This window comes from Saccoglossus kowalevskii, chromosome 22, assembly GCF_978046115.1.
Source record: "Saccoglossus kowalevskii chromosome 22, keSacKowa6.1, whole genome shotgun sequence".
Lineage (NCBI taxonomy): Eukaryota > Metazoa > Hemichordata > Enteropneusta > Harrimaniidae > Saccoglossus > Saccoglossus kowalevskii.
In genome coordinates this window covers 26,381,447-26,404,036 of record NC_140662.1, presented here as the reverse complement: position 1 = coordinate 26,404,036, position 22,590 = coordinate 26,381,447, and the positions used below count along the sequence as shown (strand labels likewise).

At 42.0% G+C, this 22,590-nt stretch overlaps 1 protein-coding gene and 2 long non-coding RNA genes across 5 annotated transcripts in view; all 3 read right to left on the bottom strand.

Annotated features, from left to right (window-relative positions):
• Nucleotides 1-22,590, bottom strand: part of LOC102801861 (uncharacterized) — a 63,680-nt gene that overhangs the window by 40,595 nt on the left and 495 nt on the right. The window lies entirely within an intron of this gene.
• On the bottom strand, nucleotides 12,744-14,740 carry LOC146729461 (uncharacterized). Its single transcript, XR_014928296.1, has 2 exons — nucleotides 13,415-14,740; nucleotides 12,744-13,210 (listed from the first exon to the last, which is right to left on the bottom strand). It is a non-coding gene; the product is annotated as an uncharacterized LOC146729461 (long non-coding RNA).
• LOC146729460 (uncharacterized) lies at nucleotides 15,396-21,657 on the bottom strand. 3 transcript variants are annotated; one of them, XR_014928295.1, is made up of 3 exons: nucleotides 18,310-21,657; nucleotides 16,270-17,799; nucleotides 15,396-15,862 (listed from the first exon to the last, which is right to left on the bottom strand). It is a non-coding gene; the product is annotated as an uncharacterized LOC146729460 (long non-coding RNA). The 3 variants fall into 3 exon arrangements; XR_014928294.1 differs by lacking the exon at nucleotides 15,396-15,862 and having other exon boundaries at nucleotides 16,059-17,799; nucleotides 18,310-18,564; nucleotides 18,718-21,657; XR_014928293.1 differs by lacking the exon at nucleotides 15,396-15,862 and having other exon boundaries at nucleotides 16,059-17,799.

Below are 22,590 nucleotides of genomic sequence, written 5' to 3'. Positions count from 1 at the left end.
TCCAGTCTACTGGTCATTAATACTGGACTTCAAGCCACTACATTTTGGCCATCACTGGTGACAGCAATGAAGGACAAACCTTGATAGTCCAGTCTACTGGTCATTAACACTGGACTTCAAGGCACTACATTTTGGCCATCACAGGTGACAGCAATGCAGGACAAACCTTGATAGTCCAGTCTACTGGTCATTAATACTGGACTTCAAGGCACTACATTTTGGCCATCACTGGTGACAGCAATGAAGGACAAACCTTGATAGTCCAGTCTACTGGTCATTAACACTGGACTTCAAGGCACTACATTTTGGCCATCACTGGTGACAGCAATGTAGGACAAACCTTGATAGTCCAGTCTACTGGTCACTAATACTGGACTTCAAGGCACTACATTTTGGCCATCACTGGTGACAGCAATGTAGGACAAACCTTGATAGTCCAGTCTACTGGTCACTAATACTGGACTTCAAGGCACTACATTTTGGCCATCACTGGTGACAGCAATGTAGGACAAACCTTGATAGTCCAGTCTACTGGTCACTAATACTGGACTTCAAGGCACTACATTTTGGCCATCACTGGTGACAGCAATGTAGGACAAATCTTGATAGTCCAGTCTACTGGTCATTAATACTGGACTTTAAGCCACTACATTTTGGCCATCACTGGTGACAGCAATGTAGGACAAACCTTGATAGTCCAGTCTACTGGTCACTAATACTGGACTTCAAGGCACTACATTTTGGCCATCACAGGTGACAGCAATGTAGGACAAACCTTGATAGTCCAGTCTACTGGTCACTAATACTGGACTTCAAGGCACTACATTTTGGCCATCACTGGTGACAGCAATGTAGGACAAACCTTGATAGTCCAGTCTACTGGTCACTAATACTGGACTTCAAGGCACTACATTTTGGCCATCACAGGTGACAGCAATGTAGGACAAATCTTGATAGTCCAGTCTACTGGTCACTAATACTGGACTTCAAGGCTCTACATTTTGGCCATCACTGGTGACAGCAATGTAGGACAAACCTTGATAGTCCAGTCTACTGGTCACTAATACTGGACTTCAAGGCACTACATTTTGGCCATCACAGGTGACAGCAATGTAGGACAAACCTTGATAGTCCAGTCTACTGGTCACTAATACTGGACTTCAAGGCACTACATTTTGGCCATCACTGGTGACAGCAATGTAGGACAAATCTTGATAGTCCAGTCTACTGGTCATTAATACTAGACTTCAAGCCACTACATTTTGGCCATCACTGGTGACAGCAATGTAGGACAAATCTTGATAGTCCAGTCTACTGGTCACTAATACTGGACTTCAAGCCACTACATTTTGGCCATCACTGGTGACAGCAATGTAGGACAAACCTTGATAGTCCAATCTACTGGTCACTAATACTGGACTTCAAGCCACTACATTTTGGCCATCACAAGTGACAGCAATTTAGGACAAACCTTGATATTCCTGTCTAATGGTCACTAAAACTAATCTATTTTGGCAATGTCTGCATACCTTCAGAGAAAAGAGCAATTTGGGCAAATAGATGACTTAAACAGGACATAGAACATCAATTTATGAATGGCCATTTTTTATCATCAAGCACAATTATAACACATGAACCTATAAAAAGTTTTAACCAAATGAATGTCTAAATATCATGTATGTATTAAATTAAATTGTAATTTAATTTGATTAGAGTGATTAGATTATATATGATTTTTTGTGTGTCCAGTTTGAATCAGATCTGCCATAATTTTTGTACATGTATGTCCTAGATATAAAAACTTAAGTGAACAGAAAAACATAACATTACGAGAGAGTTGTTTTACCTTGTGTGTACTAAGAGGAATAATCAGAGTAGATGACAATCCGGTTCCAATGCAGATAGAGAGAGTTTCAATCTGGTGACTGGTATATATCGCATCAAATTACATCGGAAAAATGACTATGCACATGTAGACAACATGCAAGCAACTCTATTCTGATTGGATGTGTCAACCAATCAGAGCCTGCCTCACTTGAGATCAGTCTGTTCCACAAGATTTCATTGGCTGCATCATACAAGCAATTTACATAGGGGAACAATTTATTAAACATGAACAGAGCCTTGTACCTACATCCGATTGGTACATGATTGGACTGTCTTTCAATAATATTTATGTAGTAGTAACAGTGTCAGTAGCACTTGACTCAAACACAGTACACCTTATATAAGGCCCACCGACATGAATTGACAATGTGACATGTTTAATACATACAGGATACAACCACTCAAGAAAAAGATATAAAACTTCAGGCTGTCAATGATGTCAATATGACAAGCGGGATTCAGAGGAAACGTATAAATATTTCAAGTATATCTTTCAAAAAGAGTATTCTTCATCCCACACAGGTGTTCAAGTGTAAAATATATAAAACAGCATTTTTAAAGTTTGTTGTTTTTTTGAGGTACATTCTGAATTGGGACCAACCGTTGGGTTGGTTTGGAATTCTCACCTCATGTACCAGAGTAGTAAGACTCCCTAGCTTAGGATTAGTAAAAGTAATCATGTACCAGGTTAGGACTCCTTAGATTAAGAATTAAATTTACTCTATGCTCAATGTTAAGATACATGTACCAATATTTGAAGTTTCAGCATTATTGGTCATTCAATAAAATACTTTTTTTTTATTTTAGCAATTGATGAAAAATGTGTTTTGCATTAAAAAATGAGATACAATAGACTTTTACTGTTTAGACACTCCTTTTATTTAAACAATTTATGTGTGTCCTTCCCTTTACATAATCACAAAACTTACTACATTTGTACATATGTGTTAATAATTCTGTTTTCATTACATCAATCTGTATTTCAAGATTCTATAAAATCGTAGAGAGCAGCAAGAGATTTTTATGAGATGAGGAACCTTCTAAACTATCATAACTACATCTACTGACACAGTTTAAATAAGTTTAAATGAACATTATTATTTTTATGTTTTTTATTGGTATTAAACATTTGTCATTGCGGAGACAAATCTGCACTTCATAGAACAATGACCCATGTTCAGTAAATAGCGGATACATATAAAGATTACTTACCCCGTATAGAACTGCAAGTATACATTCATTTCTTGTGACCTTTGACCTTAGAGATTGTGAACTCACCTCTAAATCTCCAAAGTCCATTAAAACAACAAAGATTTAGAAAGGACAAATATAACACTTCATAACATTAAACAAAATGAGAAATAGTTTAGAAACGTTTATTTTAAAAAAGTCAAAAGATTTAGGACATTAGATTCCAATAAGTGTACCATTTTCAATGTTGTCCTTTTTTTAAGCATCATATTGCACATTTTTATGCATTTTCTCAATTTTTTAGTTAATTCTGGAATAAATGGACAATATTTTTCATAGGCTACAAGTTAAGACATTTTAACAATAAATTTTTGCTGTGAAAGGTAACAAAAGATGACTTAGACATTTGATGGGGTAGAGGGATTTTACAGGCAAGCTATTATGAAAATTGGACAAAATCCGAGTATATCTTGGGGTTAATCATGTCAGTGACGATAAGACAAGATAAGATACAACAGGCTGTGGCCACCGTTATGCTGCTCTATTTGTGTTAATGTTAAAATGTGTGCAGTATTTACCACTGATATCAATAATTCCGTTTGCAAGTTGAAAAAAAAATGTTTTTGTCCCAACTCAAAATAAAGAGACAGACACTGACTTGTACATATCATATAATATATACAGTATTGACGACCCGTACACTTTTGTTATTTTAATTGTTTATCATCTCAAATAATATTTATCATTTGACATTCATCAGGAACTTGTATATCAGACAGTTTTAAATACTTGTCCTACATTGTAGTACTGTAATTCTAGATTCTGAGTCCACCTTAATTTCAAACACTGTATGTAGCGAGCGCAATGAAGGTAAAATCTAACCAGAGAATTGCAACAACACTGGGTTTTTCTCAGAATTGTTATTTATTATATGCATAAATATTTTATAATTGTAGTTCATCTAGTACAAGTATAACAAGAGATGACATTAATGCATACAGTCGTGAGTGGAGGTCTACTAAGAACACACATAAATAACCATAAATCTGAAATAACACCAGATTCAATTATCAGACTTCAGAGTTGCAGTATTACTACACATGAACTTTCAACACTTAGACAGTGAGATTATTGAACAGTCTATTATTCAACAATTATTATTCTATATAGACCATGGATTTTACCCTCACATTTAATGTATAGACTTGGCTATTTTGTCAAGTACCTGTATTAATTCATTACATAACTTGTATCACCGCTTTCCGCAGTCTACATAACTTCTGTACTCTCTTTTGTGTTTATGTTATAAGGTTGTGGTTGTCGCGCTGTGCATGCGCATTGTGTTGATAAACATTGATTTTCAGCAAAAAGGTTTGATACCACCAGTATACCACCAGATACTACCAGTTCCCTGTACCTCTAATATTTACTAAATAATGATTTTGAATAAATGAAATTTTATTTGAATCAACAAAACGTGGCAGATTTTAATCGTACAGAAAACTGAAAAAAAATCTGCGAGGCACTGGTTTCAAACTTACCAATGAAACAAGAAGCAAAACCTATTTTTATGGTTTTGCAAAGATATGCAAATAACAGATTAACAATAATAATTTTTATCCAATTTCTTCATTACTTACTTTATTTATCAATTTAATTTATTTATTATTTAATCAATTAATTCATTCATTAAAATCTTAATTTATTATTATCCAATTATTCTTTACATCCATTGTATTAGTAATCACTAAACAGGTGTTGTAAATAATCGTCACTCTTCAATAATTCTTTTTTCAATGCTAGATTCGCTCATCCATAAGAGATCATATGAGGTCATGTCAGCCGGACTCACTCTATTAAATTTGTCTTCTAGGCAGACAGAGACCAGACAATTGACAACAAAGAAAAATATCCATACTCTAGTAAACAAAACACTGCAGCAGAACCTTTCATGATCCTACATTCTTGTAAGAGATTTGACAAACAGAAAACACTGTATAATGTCTATACAAGAGGAGGTACTTATCAGACGCATGACGCCAAAGAAACACTAAACAAGAGTTATTTCATTATTGTGTGTTTGGAAAACTATACATCAACAAAATCAAAAATAATCAAATATAATATATTGATTCTACCGGTAGTGCTTTACAGGGTGAACTAGTCATTTATACCTTGTAAAATTTACTCTGACCTTCAAACATGTACAATGAATTAAAACAAAATTTTTGTTTTGTGAAGTTCTCAAGACCCTGTGTAAAAGAAACCATTTACTCAAAGATATTTTCAATATATATCCTAACTCTATCATGATAATTTACTTAAAAAACTTGTTACCAAATTTTAATTTGATCTAAGACCAATATAATTTGACTTTGTGAAATCAGGAATCAGCAATATGAAGTTCATATTGGTAGCATAGTACATAAATGACCGGTGTGTCTTATAGTTAAAATGAATCATATTTTAAAGATTCACCATAAAATAAATGCAATGTTTTGGTGATTGTAAGGTACTTTTTTTTGTGTAAGGTATTGTACACCTGTGGTAACTAGTGCAATATGCACCAAGGTTGAGAATCATACTCGTGATTTTCTTAAAGAAACGCATTGGATTGTGGGTAAATGTTTATCAACACAAATGAGGCACATGCGCAGCATGTCAACCACTGCTCTCTAAGACAACCAACAATCTAGAAGTCCAATAATCCAGAGGAGTAGTATGTTTCTTTTGGTAAATGTCAATCCTGATTGGTTCCCCATATTAAGCAGAGACGGGTTTAACCACAATTTGGTTTGGAACCAACAATTTATGACGAATCATATACAGAATCAATTTTCTACTCTTCTGGACTTTCTCAACATTACACAAAAAGGTGATTATTAAAACGATACACCACAGTGGGTTTGGACCACACCTCTCAACAGAGTTGTAGTGTTCATCAGTTTACAGTGTACATCACACTCTATTAATTAAGGTTTATCTTTTATAACAAGTACATGTATATGCATAATATTACAGTTATCAGTTAATACAATAACTATCATTTTAATATTTTGTTGTGGTATTTTTTACACACTTGATTGATGACAATGGTAGAAGCAGTCCAATTTCTATTTACATTAAATGTATACAATGTACCTAAGTTTTACTTAACGTTTATTAGCTAAATAAGAAAGCAGGTACCAGGAATGTTTCTCATGTGCAAAGTATGAATCTCACATGAACTTACAGACAACGTACAACATATATCACAATGCAAAAGCATAAATTCATGAGCAGCAGAGGTCCTAACCCAACTATACACATGTATACATAAATTCATGAGCAGCAGAGGTCCTGACCCAACTATACACATGTATGCATAAATTCATGAGCAGCAGAGGTCCTGACCCAACTATACACATGTACATGTATGCATAAATTCATGAGCAGCAGAGGTCCTGACCCAACTATACACATGTACATGTATGCATAAATTCATGAGCAGCAGAGGACCTGACCCAACTATACACATGTATACATAAATTCATGAGCAGCAGAGGTCCTGACCCAACTATACACATGTATACATAAATTCATGAGCAGCAGAGGTCCTGACCCAACTATACACATGTATGCATAAATTCATGAGCAGCAGAGGTCTTGACCCAACTATACACATGTACATGTATGCATAAATTCATGAGCAGCAGAGGTCCTGACCCAACTATACACATGTATGCATAAATTCATGAGCAGCAGAGGTCCTGACCCAACTATACACATGTATACATAAATTCATGAGCAGCAGAGGTCCTGACCCAACTATACACATGTACATGTATGCATAAATTCATGAGCAGCAGAGGTCCTGACCCAACTATACACATGTATACATAAATTAATGAGCAGCAGAGGTCCTGACCCAACTATACACATGTATGCATAAATTCATGAGCAGCAGAGGTCCTGACCCAACTATACACATGTACATGTATGCATAAATTCATGAGCAGCAGAGGTCCTGACCCAACTATACACATGTATACATAAATTCATGAGCAGCAGAGGTCCTGACCCAACTATACACATGTATACATAAATTCATGAGCAGCAGAGGTCCTGACCCAACTATACACATGTATACATAAATTCATGAGCAGCAGAGGTCCTGACCCAACTATACACATGTATACATAAATTCATGAGCAGCAGAGGTCCTGACCCAACTATACACATGTATACATAAATTCATGAGCAGCAGAGGTCCTGACCCAACTATACACATGTATACATAAATTCATGAGCAGCAGAGGTCCTGACCCAACTATACACATGTATACATAAATTCATGAGCAGCAGAGGTCCTGACCCAACTATACACATGTATACATAAATTCATGAGCAGCAGAGGTCCTGACCCAACTATACACATGTATACATAAATTCATGAGCAGCAGAGGTCCTGACCCAACTATACACATGTATACATAAATTCATGAGCAGCAGAGGTCCTGACCCAACTATACACATGTATACATAAACAATAAAACAAATTTGCTCTACTCGAAGCACATACACTTACATAATTAAAACAGGTCAAAGGTCAAAATAAGTTGTATTTCAATGATTCAGCAAACAATGAATGCAATTTTTGGTTTATGAGTGCTTCTATCGGGATGCGTGTCTGATTGAGCAAATCCTTTGTTGTTTTTTTAAATATTTAACTTTGTTAATCAGCCAGAACCTAGATTTCCATAGAGTTTTTCTAAATCGAGGTAACAATCAAAATTAACAATAATTCTATTACATGCATTAGTTGCTGATTTAGATATTTCTCACATTTAACCCAAGTTTGACGCCATCATTTTTACATCGAAATTTTTGTGCAACATTTGCCATATTATTAGGTTGTTTTTTTTTTTGATCAATTCTGACCAAATGGACATAATTTTCTACTGATTACAGTTCTTGAACAGAATTAAAACAAAAAATAATGCAGGTTTTAATTTGTGATGGTGGCAAAAGTTGATTTTGTTATCGTTCAAGGGGCTTCAAACAACTTGGAAACATGTACATGTACTTCAAAATCTTTTCCAATTTATCACTAAAATCTGAAATGATAACTGTAGATATAATCTCCATGATGCATCAATAGAAATGTTTCGGTTACAGCTAAGAGCAGGTACGCACACTACGGGTCTGGAATGTAATAAATCTCAGGGCTGTGAAACACACAAGAATGCTTTGAGTTGTTTCTGTTAAGTGTTTTAAGGGTCATATATTACTGCATTGCATTTGTAATCAATTTTGACTGGTGAGACTTCCATCTGGGAAACTTGTAATATGTAACTATGTAACGATCTACGCATTCATAGCCAGTGCTGCAAATTGTATCGCACACCATCAATGTAAATTAAATGTCTGTCAATAATGAGGCACACTATTTATTTTAGTGTATATTTTACTGTGTATACAAGACAACAGTGATTCAGACATAGTGAAAATTGCAATGAACTATATACTGTAAAAAACTTTATTTTAGCTGGAATTAATTTTCGCTGAAAAGACTTTTTGGGTGTTTTGTATGGAATTTATTTTCACTGATTTTTGACGAGTTGAATGTAAAATATAGAAAAAAGGTATATTTGCTGGATTTTATTTTCACTGAATCATAACTTCAGCGAAAATAGTGAAAATTAATTCCAAGCGAAAATAAAGTATTTTACAGTACATTTACGACAGTGTTTGTTTACATTTGTAGTTTAGAGTTAGAAATTCACAGTACACCAATTCTTGTCTTGTATTGAAAGAATTACTAAATAATTTGACTCAATTGGTATAACAAATTATGAAAGTGCTACACATAATGAGTGGTTATTTCTATGTACCTGTACCTACAAACTGATGTACAACCCAACATTATTACATTACTATTATTACGTTAGCGGTAAATATTTGCAAAAGTCAGAAGACAGGAAGTCACAGCAACATTTGTTAAATTTTAATATTCGCATGAAGGCAGCCAAATTATCACTTCACACAAATTTATAATAATAACAATTTTACAGTATTATTCATTACTATTCATATCCACAGGATGTACGTATTAACCAACCCAAAATTCTTTCGTTAACTCGCATATTTACTCAACTATTTTTCTTAACTTTTTCTTTCAAGTTTATCATAGATCTTTTGGTTCATTTATTTTATACTATTAACATTTGGGTACAGTTATAGCTAGTGGAATAATGGTTGCCGTAGAAACCAAATTTTAGGGAGTATTATTTTTGTCAGATATCTCAGTGTCAGGGGCTCTTTGCATAATAATAAATTCTTGCGTTGAGTTTTTTAACAAGTATTATTATACTAAAACATTAATATCCAACACATCATAAATTAGGTAAATAATTGTAAATTTTTAATAAAATATGATTGATTTTGTTAACAATCAAAAGAATCCGTAAAGCTTTTAGAGTAGACTACTAACAAGTTTAATAATGTTCTATATTACATCAGTTCTATTTTAGTAACATCTTATAATCGTGATAAACACTATAAGGCTTTTAACCAAAGTGAGACCCAGAAATAAAATATTCCCATACAGGAGTGGATAAACGCACATATGAACACACAGAGGAGAAATTTTAAGTTCCAGTTTTAAAACTACGTCCAACAAAGACTAATAATGAATTTGATATTTTTGTATCAGATCAATATAGGAAAGTAAATTAAAATTGGGAACAAAAACTGAAATACTATTGTCATTATGATATCAAAACTATTCTTACTAAAATAAATTGGTGTCACAGTTTTCTTTTATTGAATTAGGGTTTATTCAAGTCAAGAATGAAGTCGCTATTGTTTACAACTGTTAAAGGGAGGGTCGTTACCTGCGCACGTGCGGGAATTGAGTCTCAAGCGACGATAACACATGCTAAAAATGCAAAGGCTCATGGGTAGACACTTGTTTGTAAGCAGTTAAACACTATGGCCATCTGACGCATAGGCAGGTGACAACTCCCTCGCTTTAAATCATAATTTATTAAATTGAGTGAGTTAAATTTGAAACACGAACAATTAAAGTTACCTTTAAAAGCTAATATCAAATGTTATTATTTAACCTTTTTTTAAAATACAAACAATTCATAGTTCTTTAATTCCATCAGATTACCGTTCAAAGATTAATTATACAACATGCGCATTTGAAAATAAATCACATATTACTAATTTTTACAGATCACGATTGATCTGACAATCTCTATATCAAATTTCAACATTGAATTCACTTTTTGAATGAAAAGACCAATTTTTTTTATCAATACTTCAGAATGGACCCCCTAAGTGAAAAAAATAATGCCACATTATAATAAGGATTCATATTACAAGTATTATATTATTATTTTGACATCTTTTGGGAGGGTCGTCACCTGAATTGAGTCCCAAGTGACGATAACAACACACGCTAAAATGCATGGCTCATGGGTAGATGCTTGTTTGTAAACAATGACACGCTATGGTCATCTGACAGATCCAGAGACAATCCTAAGAAGAATACATGTAACTGAAAGGTTTCCAAATGAAATTGGAAAAAGAAACATTTTGCTAACCAACATGGAATTTTTGGCTTAAAATTAAAAAAAAGGGTAAAATCTCCTAATTGTTCAAGCTAGAAAATTAATTGAGAGGTTTGTGAAAAATAAAACACCATAATGGATACTTATAAGGATAATATTATACCAGCATTTCAATTGTACTTTTAATTATGCAAGTTGTGGTCTGGGGGGATTGGAATGAGTGGGCGCCGTTGGATCTGGATGGAATTTTTCAAAGTCAGTCATCCATAGTCCACCATCGAAGCAACAATATCCCTTTTATGAATAGATGGAATCATTTAAACGATTTCTGTACAAAATAATCCTCAAAGAAATTTAGAAACATTACATAGAAATATACAGGCCCTAAAATTATTTCTATGGCAAAGCAATTCAACCGACAACCAGTTTGACACCACTAGCAGTGAGTTCTACACAGGATTTTATTGCATTAAAAATTATTGCATTTCAAACTGCACATACACACACACAGTGATTTCTCAAAATGCATAATATATATAATTAGATAACTTATTGCAGGTAAAAGTTATTGAAAACATTATGCCCAATTTTGAGCAATAGTACTAGAGTGAAATATAAACGTGCCTCTGCATAAGACTGCATTCTCCATGAATTTCATAACTTGCTATAATCACGTTGAAGAATAACCCTGTGGTTACTTTCAATAATTTGCTGATCAAAAACGTGTCTCAAAAATTATTTAAACCAATTGTGTCCTGCAGCTTCCCCCCTGGTTGTGGTAAAATACACAGTACACGGTATTTCATGTTCAAAAGTATAGGCCCCAAACATGAATAACACATAGCAGGGGTAAATGCACTTGATATTAGACGATTGCAACATTGACCTTTCACCTAATGGTTATCACACATAGGGAAAAAAATTAATTTCCCAGTGTACTCAAGATTATTTTAAAAACCACATACATCCTTTCCTTTTTACAACCAATACACAATTTACAACCAATACACAATTGCCAAAAAAAGTATTTTTGCTTGGAATTTATTTTCGCTATTTTCGCTGAAGGAATGATTCAATGAAAATAAAATCCAGGGAATATACACTTTTTCCTATATTTTACATTCAACTCACAACAAAATCAGTGAAAATAAATTCCATACAAAACACCCAAAAAGCCTTTTCAGCAAAAATTAATTCCAAGTATTTTACAGTAAACATAATATTAAAGCAGTTGGACAAATTTCCCTCATGTTTGCCATTGGCCCATCCCTAACAATAAGTACTTGGTGTTTAACATTGCTGCAGTATGGTACATGTATGCATAAAGTACCTGCAATTTAAATCAACAGAAAAGAAAAACAAATTCACTCCATACCTGTATTTTCTTTCACATATTAATGAAACAATTGACTACATCATAATTGAATATAGCATTTATCAGACTCCCCTACCTCCAACGATGCACCTTAGACTGTGCCTCCTCCAAATTCAGACCCCCCTACCTCCAATGATGCACCTTAGACTGTGCCTCCTCCAAATTCAGACCCCCCTACCTCCAACGATGCACCTTAGACTGTGCCTCCTCCAAATTCAGACCCCCCTACCTCCAATGATGCACCTTAGACTGTGCCTCCTCCAAATTCAGACCCCCCTACCTCCAACGATGCACCTTAGACTGTGCCTCCTCCAAATTCAGACCCCCCTACCTCCAACGATGCACCTTAGACTGTGCCTCCTCCAAATTCAGACCCCCCTACCTCCAATGATGCACCTTAGACTGTGCCTCCTCCAAATTCAGACCCCCCTACCTCCAACGATGCACCTTAGACTGTGCCTCCTCCAAATTCAGACCCCCCTACCTCCAATGATGCACCTTAGACTGTGCCTCCTCCAAATTCAGACCCCCCTACCTCCAACGATGCACCTTAGACTGTGCCTCCTCCAAATTCAGACCCCCCTACCTCCAACGATGCACCTTAGACTGTGCCTCCTCCAAATTCAGACCCCCCTACCTCCAATGATGCACCTTAGACTGTGCCTCCTCCAAATTCAGACCCCCCTACCTCCAATGATGCACCTTAGACTGTGCCTCCTCCAAATTCAGACCCCCCTACCTCCAATGATGCACCTTAGACTGTGCCTCCTCCAAATTCAGACTCCCCTACCTCCAATGATGCACCTTAGACTGTGCCTCCTCCAAATTCAGACCCCCCTACCTCCAACGATGCACCTTAGACTGTGCCTCCTCCAAATTCAGACCCCCCTACCTCCAATGATGCACCTTAGACTGTGCCTCCTCCAAATTCAGACCCCCCTACCTCCAATGATGCACCTTAGACTGTGCCTCCTCCAAATTCAGACTCCCCTACCTCCAATGATGCACCTTAGACTGTGCCTCCTCCAAATTCAGACTCCCCTACCTCCAATGATGCACCTTAGACTGTGCCTCCTCCAAATTCAGACCCCCCTACCTCCAACGATGCACCTTAGACTGTGCCTCCTCCAAATTCAGACCCCCCTACCTCCAACGATGCACCTTAGACTGTGCCTCCTCCAAATTCAGACTCCCCTACCTCCAATGATGCACCTTAGACTGTGCCTCCTCCAAATTCAGACCCCCCTACCTCCAACGATGCACCTTAGACTGTGCCTCCTCCAAATTCAGACCCCCCTACCTCCAATGATGCACCTTAGACTGTGCCTCCTCCAAATTCAGACCCCCCTACCTCCAACGATGCACCTTAGACTGTGCCTCCTCCAAATTCAGACCCCCCTACCTCCAACGATGCACCTTAGACTGTGCCTCCTCCAAATTCAGACTCCCCTACCTCCAATGATGCACCTTAGACTGTGCCTCCTCCAAATTCAGACCCCCCTACCTCCAACGATGCACCTTAGACTGTGCCTCCTCCAAATTCAGACCCCCCTACCTCCAACGATGCACCTTAGACTGTGCCTCCTCCAAATTCAGACTCCCCTACCTCCAATGATGCACCTTAGACTGTGCCTCCTCCAAATTCAGACCCCCCTACCTCCAATGATGCACCTTAGACTGTGCCTCCTCCAAATTCAGACCCCCCTACCTCCAACGATGCACCTTAGACTGTGCCTCCTCCAAATTCAGACCCCCCTACCTCCAATGATGCACCTTAGACTGTGCCTCCTCCAAATTCAGACCCCCCTACCTCCAATGATGCACCTTAGACTGTGCCTCCTCCAAATTCAGACTCCCCTACCTCCAATGATGCACCTTAGACTGTGCCTCCTCCAAATTCAGACTCCCCTACCTCCAATGATGCACCTTAGACTGTGCCTCCTCCAAATTCAGACCCCCCTACCTCCAACGATGCACCTTAGACTGTGCCTCCTCCAAATTCAGACCCCCCTACCTCCAACGATGCACCTTAGACTGTGCCTCCTCCAAATTCAGACTCCCCTACCTCCAATGATGCACCTTAGACTGTGCCTCCTCCAAATTCAGACCCCCCTACCTCCAACGATGCACCTTAGACTGTGCCTCCTCCAAATTCAGACCCCCCTACCTCCAATGATGCACCTTAGACTGTGCCTCCTCCAAATTCAGACCCCCCTACCTCCAACGATGCACCTTAGACTGTGCCTCCTCCAAATTCAGACCCCCCTACCTCCAACGATGCACCTTAGACTGTGCCTCCTCCAAATTCAGACTCCCCTACCTCCAATGATGCACCTTAGACTGTGCCTCCTCCAAATTCAGACCCCCCTACCTCCAATGATGCACCTTAGACTGTGCCTCCTCCAAATTCAGACCCCCCTACCTCCAACGATGCACCTTAGACTGTGCCTCCTCCAAATTCAGACTCCCCTACCTCCAATGATGCACCTTAGACTGTGCCTCCTCCAAATTCAGACCCCCCTACCTCCAATGATGCACCTTAGACTGTGCCTCCTCCAAATTCAGACCCCCCTACCTCCAACGATGCACCTTAGACTGTGCCTCCTCCAAATTCAGACCCCCCTACCTCCAATGATGCACCTTAGACTGTGCCTCCTCCAAATTCAGACCCCCCTACCTCCAATGATGCACCTTAGACTGTGCCTCCTCCAAATTCAGACCCCCCTACCTCCAATGATGCACCTTAGACTGTGCCTCCTCCAAATTCAGACCCCCCTACCTCCAATGATGCACCTTAGACTGTGCCTCCTCCAAATTCAGACCCCCCTACCTCCAATGATGCACCTTAGACTGTGCCTCCTCCAAATTCAGACCCCCCTACCTCCAATGATGCACCTTAGACTGTGCCTCCTCCAAATTCAGACCCCCCTACCTCCAATGATGCACCTTAGACTGTGCCTCCTCCAAATTCAGACCCCCCTACCTCCAATGATGCACCTTAGACTGTGCCTCCTCCAAATTCAGACCCCCCTACCTCCAACGATGCACCTTAGACTGTGCCTCCTCCAAATTCAGACCCCCCTACCTCCAACGATGCACCTTAGACTGTGCCTCCTCCAAATTCAGACCCCCCTACCTCCAATGATGCACCTTAGACTGTGCCTCCTCCAAATTCAGACCCCCCTACCTCCAATGATGCACCTTAGACTGTGCCTCCTCCAAATTCAGACCCCCCTACCTCCAACGATGCACCTTAGACTGTGCCTCCTCCAAATTCAGACCCCCCTACCTCCAATGATGCACCTTAGACTGTGCCTCCTCCAAATTCAGACCCCCCTACCTCCAACGATGCACCTTAGACTGTGCCTCCTCCAAATTCAGACCCCCCTACCTCCAATGATGCACCTTAGACTGTGCCTCCTCCAAATTCAGACTCCCCTACCTCCAATGATGCACCTTAGACTGTGCCTCCTCCAAATTCAGACTCCCCTACCTCCAATGATGCACCTTAGACTGTGCCTCCTCCAAATTCAGACCCCCCTACCTCCAATGATGCACCTTAGACTGTGCCTCCTCCAAATTCAGACTCCCCTACCTCCAATGATGCACCTTAGACTGTGCCTCCTCCAAATTCAGACCCCCCTACCTCCAATGATGCACCTTAGACTGTGCCTCCTCCAAATTCAGACCCCCCTACCTCCAACGATGCACCTTAGACTGTGCCTCCTCCAAATTCAGACCCCCCTACCTCCAATGATGCACCTTAGACTGTGCCTCCTCCAAATTCAGACTCCCCTACCTCCAATGATGCACCTTAGACTGTGCCTCCTCCAAATTCAGACTCCCCTACCTCCAATGATGCACCTTAGACTGTGCCTCCTCCAAATTCAGACCCCCCTACCTCCAATGATGCACCTTAGACTGTGCCTCCTCCAAATTCAGACTCCCCTACCTCCAATGATGCACCTTAGACTGTGCCTCCTCCAAATTCAGACCCCCCTACCTCCAACGATGCACCTTAGACTGTGCCTCCTCCAAATTCAGACCCCCCTACCTCCAATGATGCACCTTAGACTGTGCCTCCTCCAAATTCAGACTCCCCTACCTCCAATGATGCACCTTAGACTGTGCCTCCTCCAAATTCAGACCCCCTACCTCCAATGATGCACCTTAGACTGTGCCTCCTCCAAATTCAGACCCCCCTACCTCCAATGATGCACCTTAGACTGTGCCTCCTCCAAATTCAGACTCCCCTACCTCCAACGATGCACCTTAGACTGTGCCTCCTCCAAATTCAGACTCCCCTACCTCCAATGATGCACCTTAGACTGTGCCTCCTCCAAATTCAGACTCCCCTACCTCCAATGATGCACCTTAGACTGTGCCTCCTCCAAATTCAGACCCCCCTACCTCCAATGATGCACCTTAGACTGTGCCTCCTCCAAATTCAGACTCCCCTACCTCCAATGATGCACCTTAGACTGTGCCTCCTCCAAATTCAGACTCCCCTACCTCCAATGATGCACCTTAGACTGTGCCTCCTCCAAATTCAGACTCCCCTACCTCCAATGATGCACCTTAGACTGTGCCTCCTCCAAATTCAGACCCCCCTACCTCCAATGATGCACCTTAGACTGTGCCTCCTCCAAATTCAGACTCCCCTACCTCCAATGATGCACCTTAGACTGTGCCTCCTCCAAATTCAGACTCCCCTACCTCCAATGATGCACCTTAGACTGTGCCTCCTCCAAATTCAGACTCCCCTACCTCCAATGATGCACCTTAGACTGTGCCTCCTCCAAATTCAGACTCCCCTACCTCCAATGATGCACCTTAGACTGTGCCTCCTCCAAATTCAGACTCCCCTACCTCCAATGATGCACCTTAGACTGTGCCTCCTCCAAATTCAGACTCCCCTACCTCCAAGGATGCACCTTAGACTGTGCCTCCTCCAAATTCAGACTCCCCTACCTCCAATGATGCACCTTAGACTGTGCCTCCTCCAAATTCAGACTCCCCTACCTCCAATGATGCACCTTAGACTGTGCCTCCTCCAAATTCAGACCCCCCTACCTCCAATGATGCACCTTAGACTGTGCCTCCTCCAAATTCAGACTCCCCTACCTCCAATGATGCACCTTAGACTGTGCCTCCTCCAAATTCAGACTCCCCTACCTCCAACGATGCACCTTAGACTGTGCCTCCTCCAAATTCAGACCCCCCTACCTCCAATGATGCACCTTAGACTGTGCCTCCTCCAAATTCAGACCCCCCTACCTCCAATGATGCACCTTAGACTGTGCCTCCTCCAAATTCAGACCCCCCTACCTCCAATGATGCACCTTAGACTGTGCCTCCTCCAAATTCAGACTCCCCTACCTCCAATGATGCACCTTAGACTGTGCCTCCTCCAAATTCAGACCCCCCTACCTCCAATGATGCACCTTAGACTGTGCCTCCTCCAAATTCAGACCCCCCTACCTCCAATGATGCACCTTAGACTGTGCCTCCTCCAAATTCAGACCCCCCTACCTCCAACGATGCACCTTAGACTGTGCCTCCTCCAAATTCAGACTCCCCTACCTCCAAGGATGCACCTTAGACTGTGCCTCCTCCAAATTCAGACCCCCCTACCTCCAACGATGCACCTTAGACTGTGCCTCCTCCAAATTCAGACCCCCCTACCTCCAACGATGCACCTTAGACTGTGCCTCCTCCAAATTCAGACCCCCCTACCTCCAACGATGCACCTTAGACTGTGCCTCCTCCAAATTCAGACTCCCCTACCTCCAATGATGCACCTTAGACTGTGCCTCCTCCAAATTCAGACCCCCCTACCTCCAATGATGCACCTTAGACTGTGCCTCCTCCAAATTCAGACCCCCCTACCTCCAACGATGCACCTTAGACTGTGCCTCCTCCAAATTCAGACCCCCCTACCTCCAAGGATGCACCTTAGACTGTGCCTCCTCCAAATTCAGACCCCCCTACCTCCAAGGATGCACCTTAGACTGTGCCTCCTCCAAATTCAGACTCCCCTACCTCCAATGATGCACCTTAGACTGTGCCTCCTCCAAATTCAGACCCCCCTACCTCCAATGATGCACCTTAGACTGTGCCTCCTCCAAATTCAGACCCCCCTACCTCCAATGATGCACCTTAGACTGTGCCTCCTCCAAATTCAGACCCCCCTACCTCCAATGATGCACCTTAGACTGTGCCTCCTCCAAATTCAGACCCCCCTACCTCCAATGATGCACCTTAGACTGTGCCTCCTCCAAATTCAGACCCCCCTACCTCCAACGATGCACCTTAGACTGTGCCTCCTCCAAATTCAGACTCCCCTACCTCCAAGGATGCACCTTAGACTGTGCCTCCTCCAAATTCAGACCCCCCTACCTCCAATGATGCACCTTAGACTGTGCCTCCTCCAAATTCAGACTCCCCTACCTCCAATGATGCACCTTAGACTGTGCCTCCTCCAAATTCAGACCCCCCTACCTCCAACGATGCACCTTAGACTGTGCCTCCTCCAAATTCAGACTCCCCTACCTCCAAGGATGCACCTTAGACTGTGCCTCCTCCAAATTCAGACCCCCCTACCTCCAACGATGCACCTTAGACTGTGCCTCCTCCAAATTCAGACCCCCCTACCTCCAACGATGCACCTTAGACTGTGCCTCCTCCAAATTCAGACCCCCCTACCTCCAACGATGCACCTTAGACTGTGCCTCCTCCAAATTCAGACTCCCCTACCTCCAATGATGCACCTTAGACTGTGCCTCCTCCAAATTCAGACCCCCCTACCTCCAATGATGCACCTTAGACTGTGCCTCCTCCAAATTCAGACCCCCCTACCTCCAACGATGCACCTTAGACTGTGCCTCCTCCAAATTCAGACCCCCCTACCTCCAAGGATGCACCTTAGACTGTGCCTCCTCCAAATTCAGACCCCCCTACCTCCAAGGATGCACCTTAGACTGTGCCTCCTCCAAATTCAGACTCCCCTACCTCCAATGATGCACCTTAGACTGTGCCTCCTCCAAATTCAGACCCCCCTACCTCCAATGATGCACCTTAGACTGTGCCTCCTCCAAATTCAGACCCCCCTACCTCCAATGATGCACCTTAGACTGTGCCTCCTCCAAATTCAGACTCCCCTACCTCCAATGATGCACCTTAGACTGTGCCTCCTCCAAATTCAGACTCCCCTACCTCCAATGATGCACCTTAGACTGTGCCTCCTCCAAATTCAGACCCCCCTACCTCCAATGATGCACCTTAGACTGTGCCTCCTCCAAATTCAGACTCCCCTACCTCCAATGATGCACCTTAGACTGTGCCTCCTCCAAATTCAGACTCCCCTACCTCCAACGATGCACCTTAGACTGTGCCTCCTCCAAATTCAGACTCCCCTACCTCCAACGATGCACCTTAGACTGTGCCTCCTCCAAATTCAGACCCCCCTACCTCCAACGATGCACCTTAGACTGTGCCTCCTCCAAATTCAGACCCCCCTACCTCCAAGGATGCACCTTAGACTGTGCCTCCTCCAAATTCAGACCCCCCTACCTCCAAGGATGCACCTTAGACTGTGCCTCCTCCAAATTCAGACTCCCCTACCTCCAATGATGCACCTTAGACTGTGCCTCCTCCAAATTCAGACCCCCCTACCTCCAATGATGCACCTTAGACTGTGCCTCCTCCAAATTCAGACCCCCCTACCTCCAATGATGCACCTTAGACTGTGCCTCCTCCAAATTCAGACTCCCCTACCTCCAATGATGCACCTTAGACTGTGCCTCCTCCAAATTCAGACTCCCCTACCTCCAATGATGCACCTTAGACTGTGCCTCCTCCAAATTCAGACCCCCCTACCTCCAATGATGCACCTTAGACTGTGCCTCCTCCAAATTCAGACTCCCCTACCTCCAATGATGCACCTTAGACTGTGCCTCCTCCAAATTCAGACTCCCCTACCTCCAACGATGCACCTTAGACTGTGCCTCCTCCAAATTCAGACTCCCCTACCTCCAACGATGCACCTTAGACTGTGCCTCCTCCAAATTCAGACCCCCCTACCTCCAACGATGCACCTTAGACTGTGCCTCCTCCAAATTCAGACCCCCCTACCTCCAATGATGCACCTTAGACTGTGCCTCCTCCAAATTCAGACCCCCCTACCTCCAACGATGCACCTTAGACTGTGCCTCCTCCAAATTCAGACTCCCCTACCTCCAACGATGCACCTTAGACTGTGCCTCCTCCAAATTCAGACTCCCCTACCTCCAATGATGCACCTTAGACTGTGCCTCCTCCAAATTCAGACCCCCCTACCTCCAATGATGCACCTTAGACTGTGCCTCCTCCAAATTCAGACCCCCCTACCTCCAACGATGCACCTTAGACTGTGCCTCCTCCAAATTCAGACTCCCCTACCTCCAACGATGCACCTTAGACTGTGCCTCCTCCAAATTCAGACTCCCCTACCTCCAACGATGCACCTTAGACTGTGCCTCCTCCAAATTCAGACCCCCCTACCTCCAACGATGCACCTTAGACTGTGCCTCCTCCAAATTCAGACCCCCCTACCTCCAATGATGCACCTTAGACTGTGCCTCCTCCAAATTCAGACCCCCCTACCTCCAACGATGCACCTTAGACTGTGCCTCCTCCAAATTCAGACTCCCCTACCTCCAACGATGCACCTTAGACTGTGCCTCCTCCAAATTCAGACTCCCCTACCTCCAATGATGCACCTTAGACTGTGCCTCCTCCAAATTCAGACTCCCCTACCTCCAATGATGCACCTTAGACTGTGCCTCCTCCAAATTCAGACTCCCCTACCTCCAATGATGCACCTTAGACTGTGCCTCCTCCAAATTCAGACCCCCCTACCTCCAACGATGCACCTTAGACTGTGCCTCCTCCAAATTCAGACTCCCCTACCTCCAATGATGCACCTTAGACTGTGCCTCCTCCAAATTCAGACTCCCCTACCTCCAATGATGCACCTTAGACTGTGCCTCCTCCAAATTCAGACCCCCCTACCTCCAATGATGCACCTTAGACTGTGCCTCCTCCAAATTCAGACTCCCCTACCTCCAATGATGCACCTTAGACTGTGCCTCCTCCAAATTCAGACTCCCCTACCTCCAATGATGCACCTTAGACTGTGCCTCCTCCAAATTCAGACCCCCCTACCTCCAATGATGCACCTTAGACTGTGCCTCCTCCAAATTCAGACTCCCCTACCTCCAATGATGCACCTTAGACTGTGCCTCCTCCAAATTCAGACTCCCCTACCTCCAATGATGCACCTTAGACTGTGCCTCCTCCAAATTCAGACCCCCCTACCTCCAATGATGCACCTTAGACTGTGCCTCCTCCAAATTCAGACCCCCCTACCTCCAACGATGCACCTTAGACTGTGCCTCCTCCAAATTCAGACCCCCCTACCTCCAATGATGCACCTTAGACTGTGCCTCCTCCAAATTCAGACTCCCCTACCTCCAACGATGCACCTTAGACTGTGCCTCCTCCAAATTCAGACCCCCCTACCTCCAATGATGCACCTTAGACTGTGCCTCCTCCAAATTCAGACTCCCCTACCTCCAACGATGCACCTTAGACTGTGCCTCCTCCAAATTCAGACTCCCCATGAAAAATTCATACTTACTATATCCATGAAAAATTTAATACAATATTTGCAAAGTTAACAAATTTTCCGATTTTGAGAAATTATATTAATTACAATTCAAAAGAATTCCATTGATTTTGTACACATAATTAATTGACTGACAATTCAAATGCCAGTGGGGCTCTAATATCCAACATTCTGTGCAACTCTAAGATTAAAATCTTCAAAGCAGGCAATAGCAATAATCACCCAGGTTTCCATAGAAACAAACTCTTTGTATTTGCTGTAGTTTTTCTCTTACCCCCAGAAAGATCAGTGATTCAATTTACAAAAGAATATAACAATAATATGAAATATATCTTTCATTTCAATATTTACAAAAAATACCCCCTTTGTGCATGACACATCTGTGCCGTTCACAGTTAATTTGAGTTATCTTTTGACACTGTTTCACAGATAACCAAATCCACTGATTATTTTTACAGGCTTTTCCCTACCACTGCTACTATAAATGTTCGGTTATAACAACGTGCCCGCGGTAACCCACCTTTTGTTTACGAGATAAAAACAACACAGGCAAATAAAGATAAGACTCAAAACAGTGTTACCACCACGATTGAAACGTGTCAGAAACAATAGGCACTGTCCTTGTAAGTTCATTTGATTGAAAATAGGGTTCCCTCCGCGCAATAAACTCATGTGGTGCGACCTGATCACGATCCACGTATCTCTCAGCAGGAAGCTAAGAATAGAGCTCTATGCACTCGGCAACTGCCCACATACGACCACATGCGCGTGATTGCGTGAAATGTGAACGCTCAAAAACGCCTAAACACTCGAGCTGACGTGTGCAATATCTGGTCACATCAGAAATGATAATTATAAATACATCAAATAACGATACAGATTACAATCTCAAGTGAATAATAAGACTAACT